The sequence below is a fragment of the Poecilia latipinna genome, unplaced genomic scaffold (genome assembly GCF_001443285.1).
Source record: "Poecilia latipinna isolate Pla-1442-1.1 unplaced genomic scaffold, P_latipinna-1.0 Scaffold1230, whole genome shotgun sequence".
Taxonomy (NCBI): Eukaryota; Metazoa; Chordata; class Actinopteri; order Cyprinodontiformes; family Poeciliidae; genus Poecilia; species Poecilia latipinna.
In genome coordinates, this window is record NW_015113846.1 from 153,189 (window position 1) to 163,837 (window position 10,649).

A 10,649-nucleotide genomic window follows, 5' to 3' on the forward strand; every position below is an offset into this window, starting at 1 on the left:
GAAAACAATCATTTTCACAGAACTGAAACTCTAAAAGGCACAGAAACAAACGTTGGTGTTAGCTGTAACCTCAGAGGGGACATGTTCTGTTTCATAACACGGCTCAGCTTTCAGTCCCTTCCTTCCTCCTTAGAGTTTCAGCCATGACGGTGAGGCGTTCACAGACCTGGCGTCATCATGATGCATCAGGCTGCAGACCTGGAGGAGTTTTACTCCCAGTCTGGACAGAAACAAGTCACATCTTTATGCCTATATGTAGGTAAGAGCATCCACCATCAGATCGTTTGAAATGATACTGATTTTTCCCCATGGAGGTTATCGAAAATATTCCCAACAAAATGCAGCTTAGACAGCTGAAATACTATACTTGACATTTTAAAAACAAAATCCATTTGTATGATTTATTGTTTGTCTTTTTCCCTCTCTAACAAATAGATGACAAAGTCTTCAGTCTGGTGCTTTGGTCCCAACTAGCTATTTGTTTGAAGGACAATTTTGTTTAGAGAGACTTCATCATTCATTTTATCTATCGTTTTGTTTATTTATTTAGGATACTTAAAATGTTTTCATGCTACAATGTTAAATGTTCATTAGAAATTAAAACACCGTCACCAACTTAGCAACTATTGCTATGTTTAACAATTTTTCAGACATCATCATCTTTTTTTCCCTAAATAAAAATAAATAAATACAAAATTCCAACTCCTGACTCGCCACCAGGTGACGTGTGTCTGCGTGAGATGGGTTTTATACCTGATCCAGTGCTGTGTGATGTAAACATCAACCAACCAATAGGAAAACTCAAATGCAGTAGCCGCTTTTGAACCCATAGGGGGCAGCACTGAGACCATTTCAGAGAAAATATTGCAGAATTAAACAAAACTTACTTGAATGTGTCATAATTTGCACAGTAACAAAACACTGAACTCTTAAGGCCAAATTTATAGTTTATCTGCAAGAAAAAGATGATTTGAGGTTTAGTTTTTTTCTAGTTGTAAGACTGAAAAAGCTAAATAAAAAGCCCACATATGGTGCAGGCATTCAAAAAGCAGATAAATTTGCTTAATTATTCACATTGAGACTTTTAGAAAAATGGACAAAATCTATTTTTCCTTGTTTAATTTCATGCTTCCATATTTATCTAGACCTGGAAAATGACCAGAAAAGTATAACATACATTTGACAGCATGTTAAAGTTTAACTTTAACTCGGTTATAATATGCCTGTTCAGTTTGTGTGCAGCATGCAGAATACAAAAAGAGAAATTTAAAAAAATTGTGGGGAGGGGATCCTGACTACAGGTCGGTTCTGGTTTTTGGTTTCACTCAGAATGTGGTGCAAACTCATCCTCATCCATTACATCACATTACTTTCAAGTAATGTGGTAACTAAGTGAAGAAACACATACAGATGAAGCATGAACTTGACCTCATTCTGCCTGAAGTTTGCAGAACGCAAACACGTGCTACATTTCACCTGAAGAGCTCTGCGCCGGCTTGCATTACAACACACATGCAGTGAAACGGGACGCCAGGGACACACGAGTCATAACTTCCAAAATGGAAACGTCACATTCAAACCACCTCTGGCCAGTTTGACAAGCATGAAAATTATCCGACCCCATGTCATGTACAGGAACACAAAGGAGCACCCGACTCTCCTGAAATAGTCACATTTAACCTTTAAAAACAGCAAGATATGAACACAAAGATGAGGGAAACTCCACTTCCTCGTTAAATATTAAAAAATAAATAAAATGTTTGCATTACTCCAGCAGCCATAAAACGACAGCACTGGCTGGATAAAACCACAGAATTACCTCAGATATCAGCTACGAGTATCAGTTTGTGTGTTTACTCAGCTAAGAGCACTTGAGGTCAAGTCAATCATTCGGTACAAAAGCTAGACCCCGTCCAGCAGAGCAACTGATCCCCTCTAAAACGCAGAGTGCTGGGGGCAATTAAATGACAGAGCTGGCTTCTAATCCAGTGCGACCTCGGAGAAGTGCAAGTAACGCAGCAAAAAGGTCATCCAGGGGCTTCTGAGTAAACCTGGAATTCACATGTTGGTCTGCTTGTGTCATAGAGAGGCGCTTAAAGCAAACGGTCCAGGTGACCCGAGTAAACCTCCGACCGGTCAGAGTCCGGCTACAACTAAAGAGGGAAAACACGAGTTTGGTTTCTGCAGTAGATCACACATCTGTTCCAACATCAACATCTGACAAAAACAACCCCCCCTCTAACAGTTTCCTGCACTTCACTGTTAACTTAAGCAGCAGGCAAAGGCAAAGGGCCTCAACCTCAGGCCCATCTCAGGCTTCCTGTACTGGACAGGAATGTGACGACACAAAATACACCAAGAACATTCCCTCCCATACCTACAATGCTGGTCAAAAGATTGCATGCACCCATATCTAGAGTCAGTCATTACAGCAAGAAACTAGCGATCAGGCTCGAAATCTGAGTGTAGTGATTGACTCAGACCTGAACCTTCAGAGCCACATAAAGACAATTACAAAGCCAGCCTTCCATCACCTGAAGGCAAAATCTCCCACTAAGATCTAGAGAAACTCTTCCATGCATTTATCTTTACTCACATTGATTACTTCAACAGTGTCTTCACAGGTCTGCCTCTAGATCTTGCTAGTCACGTTAAAACAGCTAGTCAGCCTTCTGAGGCGTGAGATCCGAGTCCATCACCACACAAAGCTTGGCAGAATTTTTTATGGGAGCTCACTGAGAATCTTTGTGAATATGGACCCAGGTTTTTTTATCTGTAAAATGTGTGTAAAACCAGCAAACGTTGCAATAGTAAATAAAAGCATGTGATTGAGGCTTAACTTAAGCAAACCAAAGTAGGGGTGCAAAAATTTAGCCGCTGGCCAATATTAATTTTGGAAGATCGTGATCTGCCGATACTTGCATGTGCAGCCAATTTTAGTTGCCTCACACACTGTCCTCGTCGGCTGTGCAGGGAGAGGTTTGACCGATAGATCGGCAAACGAGGGTATGTCTGCACGTTTGCAGTCAACAATAGTCACCCCACTGTTGCCAACTCCGCAACTTTCTTGCTATATTTAGCAACATTTTGGGGGAACAAAATAAAAAATAAATAAAGTTACCGGCCAAAATCAGAATCAGCAGGTCAGGCTTTTTAAAGATTGATAATCAGCAATCAGCCAGAAAGTATAATTGCAAAAGCAAAGTTCAATCTGTCCCAATGTATGAAAGCTTTCAACTAGTAATGTCAGCACCAGTAAATGTAAAGTATGAGTTATATTTAGTGACTGATTTAGAAAATATCTGGGATTAGAGGAAAAGACAAAATAATTTTCACTAATATTTAGCCATTTACTAGCTATAATGCAGCTTCAGTTTTATAACAATAATCACAGTAAATCTTCCAGTGTCTGTGTTCAGACTGAAATCTCGCTAATGGGTAAAATTAATTTTGGTCCACTGTTAACGTGAAGCAGCCTCGGCGCTGTGGGATCAGAACTGAACTGCCGTTTCCCCCAGGGGGTCTCGCGGCTCCATGGTGAAGTGCAGATAGGCATCGGGATAGCGTGTGGGTGCCAGTAAAAGTGGGGCAAATCCTGGAGGAGTTCTCAATGAGGGCATTCATTCAGACGTCACAGATGCTTCATTCAGGCCGGAGCAGGAGGCAAAAGTTACCTCAAATTTTTTATATAAAAACTAAAGCCAAACTTCAGAAGAAATTTTCCGATTGTGCATAAAAATACTGCTAAAATTATTTAGCTCAAAGTATTTTCCAAGTTATTTGCAGCTTTTCAAGCACAGGACAGTGAAGTCATTCAGTTAAACAAAAAGAAAGCCATTAGCAGCATTAGCTTTAATGCTTCAGGAATGACTGAGCACAAGTTTTAAACCTGATTCAAATGTCATGACAAAAAAAACCTGTTCTGCTGCTTCTTCTGTTTGCCTGGTTTTAATGTTTTAAAACCAGGCAAACCTGAATTAGTGTAACTGAATGAATTTAAATGCATCAAGAAACCAAGTCAGATGCATCAATTTAACCAGTCATGTGAAGAACCTGTGATGCAAACATGCAAGACAAAAAGCTGATTTTCCAGATAATTTCAATTTCAACATGAATTGTATCACTGAAGACACTGGCTGCATCGTGCATGGCAACAATGCATCTTTTCAAACTGCGATAATAAAGATTAGATCCAACAATAAAGATTACACAAAGTCCCCTAAAGCACATTATTTTAGATAAAGGGTGCAGTCAGTTCAGTTTAAGATTTCAAAAATATGACTGATGCAACACAAAAGAAAACTAGATTTCATATATTTGGTGATTCTTGTTTCAAACAAGAGGTCTATTGCTTTAACTTCAAGATTAACAATCGAGATTAAAATTTCAGAGTACCAGGAGAACCAGCAGTTCTGGGGAAACAGAACATCACATTTAAATAATTTTAAATAATTCAAATCTGTGGCCAGATATTGGGATGGATAGTTTTTTTAAACTTACACCGTGACATTCAGAAAAGGTCAGGGTTCAGGGCCCAACACTCTCAGGAACATTTAAGCCGCGCACAAAGTAAAGGGCGCCGAAAATGACACAGCAGTCACTCACTTTCTGATCCACTATTAGACAATATCTCCTGGTTACACACCTATTAATAAACAAGCTGCTCGGTCCGGTTCTGGGACAATGGATTCCCAGCGAGTTCAGCGCGTGTGGCCGTCATGCGATCTTTCCACTGAGGTCTGACCTCCCGGATCTGACGAGTTGAACTCGTGCACCGCTGTGCAGCAGACTTATAAGCAGTTAGGGAACGACCAGAAGAACTGCTGGAGCCAGGGAGGAAATCAAAGCCAAGCCTCAAAACATTACAGATTACTACATGCAACTGGCTTTACGTTGAATCAGATTGGAGTTAATGGATGCAGCTTGGCTTAGATTTAGTAAATTTTCTCCAAATTACATCAGTTGACGCGTTTCTTGCGACTTTCCTCAATCAACACCATATTCTTTAGAAACAAGCGTTGATTTACATGAACCCATTTCAGCAGCTGATAATTTAAAATAATTTCCTGTTATCTACTGTAAAAACATGTAGTCATGGGCGGTTCTAGATGGGGGTCAAAAGGGGCCAGTGTCTCCCCTGTAGAACTTGTCCTGGCTCTTGTACTGAAGCAATAATACAAGAGTCTTATGACTCATTAGGAAAAAATTACTTTTAACCATGAGTTACACTTTAACAATGAATTGCTGCTGCCAGTGTTGGCCAGGATTCTCTTGTGAAAGACATTTTTAATCTCAATTAGATGTTCATGGTAAAATCAATGTGAAATAAAATTTGAAAATTAAGAGGTTGGACTTTTAAGTTCAGTCATATTGACATATAATTGGTTTCCATGTGTTAGATCAGGGCTCTGTGGCTCTCTGAATATATTAAAATAATCTATTTTGTTTCATTCATTGCCCTGTTCTTTTTTTGGGGGGTAGGAGGGGTTTTAAACCCACATAGATCCCACTGTGGTCTCCTTGACCAGGAATTTGATGAAAGGGTATAAAAATGGAATGAAAGTCTTAATATAGAATAAAGTGATGTTACATTACATCTCTTAAATTGATAAACATTTCAAATTACAATGATAAATCTGTAGTAATTTGGTTTTAATTCAACTGAGAGAGGTTTTGTTACTTTGGGAGCACCCCCACAGAGTTAGCAGGACTTCTAAAAAGATACGCTGGTGGGTCTTCAAAGTACCATTGAGTTTCAAGCACAATTTAGGAAGTGAGTGAAAAGGTTGGAAAACAATGGCAACAAAAGATCCAATCAACCCAACACATGCAAATTAGTCACACAGAGGCTGGAGGGCCACACAGTGGAATAGCAAAATGATCCAAGAGGGAAATCAAATTTGTATTTTCTTATAGTTCAGCTGCTTTTCGATGGGAATCTGTTCATCTATAGGTTAAAATTAAAAACTATATTTGTGAAATCTTTATTTTATTGCTGAAACAACACAAGCAGATACTTAAAATTGTCGTTTTTAATTTTCTTTAAAATGATCACGTGGAATATTGTTTATACAAACTTTAATAAGATAAATTTTAATCTAAAAGCGAGATTATAGAGTCAACATTTTCTGCGTTTTAGGCTCCGTGTTCTTCAAACGCATCATATATCCCTCCTGCCGGATCGTCAGGCCGGTTTCAAAGAGGACCGCGCCGGGCCTGATGCTCAGCTGTGAAGTGGACACCCCCTCTTTGCCCTCTCCTCTCCATCCACGTGTGGACGTAAAAATAGCGCCATGCGGGCAGCATCACGCCACCGGGACTGAAGCTACGTCCGGACGGAGCACCGCTGTGAAGCCGGTAGATGTGATCTTCTGCCGCAGTGGAGGGAGTAACGTGGACGGGAGCGGTGCCCGCGCGCGAAGCTAAACACTCCACAACCTACCTGGCTAATTAGCGGTAGCTTATAAAAACAAGCTGTATTCGTAACATAATGGAAAAATATTCACCATGTTTTTATTCAGAAATAGCTTCAGTCTGGCGCCACACGGCAGCATGCAGTGACGGGAGACGTTCACTTACCGCAGGGTTTCCTCGGCTCGGTGTCCGGCTGAAGCTCACCGTTTCCCCGTGGGAGTCCTTGCTTTCTGCGGTCCGATAGTAGCTTCGGGTACCACTGACCTCAGTCTGTAACAGTCCAGCAGAAAAGGATGAGGAGGATGAAGGCATTACGAACTGCCTCTAGCGCATGCGTATAAGAAGCTGTGCCAGCCGCTGTGACGGAACACACGTGCACGTTGAGGGCGGAGCACTGGCTGAGCGGCACGTAGCTGATGGCAAGAGGTTTTAACATTTAATTGGATTACACTCACTTCTTTCTCACCTCTTATTTGTCCATAACAACGTTCTTTAGAGTCAAAGATGGACAGCTTGTTCTCTGGAGGCAAAATAAACACTTTAATGTTAGATTCAGCTAGTAGAAGATATATCTTCTGCTCTTAAGAGGTAATAAGAATAATAATAATAATGAGTTTAAATCCAACACATGCCAAATTACACTTGAATAATTTTAGTTTGGGAGCCATCCAATTCATCTTTAACTTGCTGCTGGTACACACGAATTTCCCCACTTTGGAACAATGGAGAGTATTTCTCATCTCTATTCTATATCGACACTGTTTACAGAAATGGGTCCAGATAGGATTGTCTGTGGCTTACATATTGACCTCATGTTATTTGCTTTTATAAGCTTGATATGGACCACAATAGCTAAACGTGGGGCCCACATAAGTTCCTAGATGTGTTGCTTAATCTGAACAGATTTTTGTAATACCCACTTTAGACTTATATCTGGGTTTTATATAGGTGACACCATAAAGCCCACCTCAGCCACATACAAAGGTTAGTAGTGTTGGTGCTGACTGAGAAGAGGATTAAAAACACACACCTTTGCATAAGTAATATTTTAAAACACATTTTTAAATCTCTATTCAATACACCTGTAATGGGAGGTGCATTGTTTTGCAAACAAACCTGTTTTTTATTCATCCTCCATATTGATCATTAGCCTTTCTTCGCACATGATAACAAACTGATTCAGTGTTATGCCTGGACTGGCATAAACCATACAGGGTAGTGGATCCAAAGGTCCAGGATTGAGAAACACTTCTCTAGTTCTGTCTTGTCTGGCACACTCCTACACTGCAGAAAAAACTAAATATTACCACGTATTTCTGATTTAGTTTCCAGTGCAAATATCTTAGTACAGTTGATAAAAAAGTACTAATTACACTAGCAAATACATTTTCCCCATAATCTGCCAGTGGAACTAATACTTTTTCATTAATATTAAAGAATTACTGACTTAGAACAAGCTCCTGTATATTGTTGAAAAGTTACTTATAAATTAGTTTTGCCTTATTTCAAGTTTACTAAGATATTTTAACCAGAAACTAGATCAAAAATACTTGGTAATATTTTGTGTTTTTGCAGTGTGTAAATAACTTTCTAAAGTTCCTAATTACCTTACTTTAAAAATAAAAACACTTAACATCCAAAGCAAATCAACAACACAATGCATATAAATGCAGCCACACTAGTTTTGCAGCGACCTTTGAGTTCTACAATGACCTCAGGGCTTTTTTTTTGCATCATAAATACTTTTACTAGCCACAATGTGGATGATTTGCATGCCTGGTGCTCTGGCAGAAGGAGACAACACTTAGCTGTGTATCTCCTAAGAAAGTCTCAAGTCATGATAAAGATGAGATTCAGTTTCAACCTGAAGAGCTCAAGTATCCTGGTGTCTTACTATTGACAGCCGGATGCAGCAAGAAATGGATCGATGACTGGTTATGATGAAGAAAGAGCCGAGCTGAGAGACGAAACTCTGTACTGCTTTTCTTAGATTACAATCCTCACATATCTATTTATGGACAGAAACTTGATTCAGCAGTTCGCTGTTGCATATTTTGCATTTGTAGCCTAATATTGTGATAAAGTGCTTCATTTTTGGGTCACCTTTGTTCGAGTTAGCATGAATTCCCTCTATATTTTAATACTGGGGCTTTATTCGACATACATCATTACATTTCCTTTTAACAAAAAGCAAAAGTGGATGTTTTATCAATGAGTTCTGGTTTGTTTTGTAGTCAAATATACAATATATAATCCTCAGTTCAATTAATCTCAGTTCAGTTCAAAACTACTTTAATTCTCCCAAATGAAAAATAAGTGTTGTTGTAACTCACATCATCCAAGTATCTTCAAAGAGTCGTTGTAGACGGTAATGCAGTAGGCAGGAAGGATTTGAAGTAGCAGTCTGTCTTGCAGTGGATTTAAAGAAGCCTCTGACTGAAGACTTGATGTATGACTGTAATGACATGCTAGCAGCTCAATTTCCAGGCAGCCACAGTAACATCCCAAGCATTGCTAATCCACCTAATTTTCTTTTGTCACTTTTCTTTAAATCTGTCTTTGGAGTAGGGGATATGATCCTTGCTCATATGATCAGTGGAAGAGATGGTTTGAACTTCTTCCTTCTCTGTCCAGTCTTTGGTTTTCTCTTCATCCATGATGCCTCTTTTCCGACTCTTCTAGGATTTTGGGTTAGGTCAAGTATTATTTGAGCTTTTTAGAAGCAAAATTACTAAAATCTTAATGTTTACAAAATTTTCAGCTGGTCCGCTCTGATTGCCAAACCAAACCGTTCAACAACCTGTTCACGTCTTCCTTCCTCATGGTGGCATTGCACCAAGAACCACTGAAGGTAATGCTCAAGAAGATATTGCGTAGAACTTTCTTCTTCACTATATGTAAACAAAAATGGAGTGGTATCAGATTTTAGCTGTTGTAGAATTTCTCTTTTGTTTTTGATAAAATAGTGGAAGCTATTTCTCCCACTAACATTAGACACAGCTGTTTGTTTGGGTTGTATTTACCCAGAATGCCCCATGTTTTAGTTCACTTCCTGCTTTTGGAGCAGTCTCTGGTCTGCTTGATGTTCACATCTGGATTCAGTCGGCACCAGGGTTCACTTCAGCAAAACCAGGTTTGTAGACGGACCAGAGTTTCCCTTTTTGGTCTGGTTTACTGTTTGATTTCGCATTCACACCTCCCCAATCCTTCTAGACAAGTGAACTGGAGTTGGAGGCTGGTGTGAATGCAACCTAACATACAGGGAGGGAATAACATGGAAAAGAGACCAGAGTGTAAAGACAAGGGAGGATTTGTAGTGTTCCATAATGTTTCAACCTTTATATGTATATGGATTTCCTTTCTGCTCTCATATTTTTGGATACAGGTTGCTGAATACTGCTTTAGTCCTCAACTGATCCAAAGTTCCCCAACATGGATTGTCCAAATCTCGCCAACTTTTACCTCGGACGTTGCTTAGGCAAATTGTGCCATCTCTTGCATTGTTGTAGACTAAAAGAGAGGAAGAGTTTCTTTGCTAATCGTCACTCATTTGCATCCTACAGATAAACTGCTGGACTTTGGACAAGAATTACAACCTGGCACATATTTAACTTCCATGTATGATCAATTAGACATGAGAGTGGCAGAGGCAGAATCAGCAAATAGGAAACAAAATATGCAAACACTCACATTGAAGTTGTATGCCTTATTTTAAGTCTTAGATTAGAATAAATATACTTCAGTTTTTGGGTTGTGCAAAATTACAAAAATGTGGGGCAGTGGTAATACAGGCTGTTGAATCCCAAAAATGTTAATTCGTAGCAGAATCCATTGATAAAAACAATAAACAAATTGATAAAATATTGACAGATATATAGTCTCTGACTTCAGTATTTCTTAAAAATTAATATTGAACATCTTTTAACAAAGTTCAGTCCCTCCAGGATTTTGTCACTGCTTTTGAATTTTTTTGCAATCAAAATCATATATTTTGCTAAAGAAATTTTGCGATATTTGCGCCTATGTATAACATTAAATTTTACTTTTTTTCCTTGCCACGTCAATCATAGACCATAAATCGACATTAAGTTATGCTGACTCAGTAGTGGAGGAAAAAGTAAGAAACACTTGCCACCTGTAGGTCGGAGTTAACATTATATAAACTCAATATTTTTGACAATTTATGCAGAAAATTTGCAATCAATTCAAATTATTCACTAGCAAGAAAAAAAATG

At 39.0% G+C, this 10,649-nt stretch overlaps 1 protein-coding gene across 1 annotated transcript in view; it reads right to left on the reverse strand.

Moving 5' to 3' along the window:
* Positions 1–6,754, reverse strand: part of LOC106960802 (monocarboxylate transporter 1-like) — a 24,098-nt gene extending 17,344 nt beyond the window's left edge. The window contains exon 1 of the mRNA XM_015054134.1: positions 6,580–6,754. The gene's annotated coding sequence lies outside the window, so the exon portion shown is untranslated. The remainder of the gene's footprint in view (positions 1–6,579) is intronic.
* Positions 6,755–10,649: the final 3,895 nt, after the last annotated feature.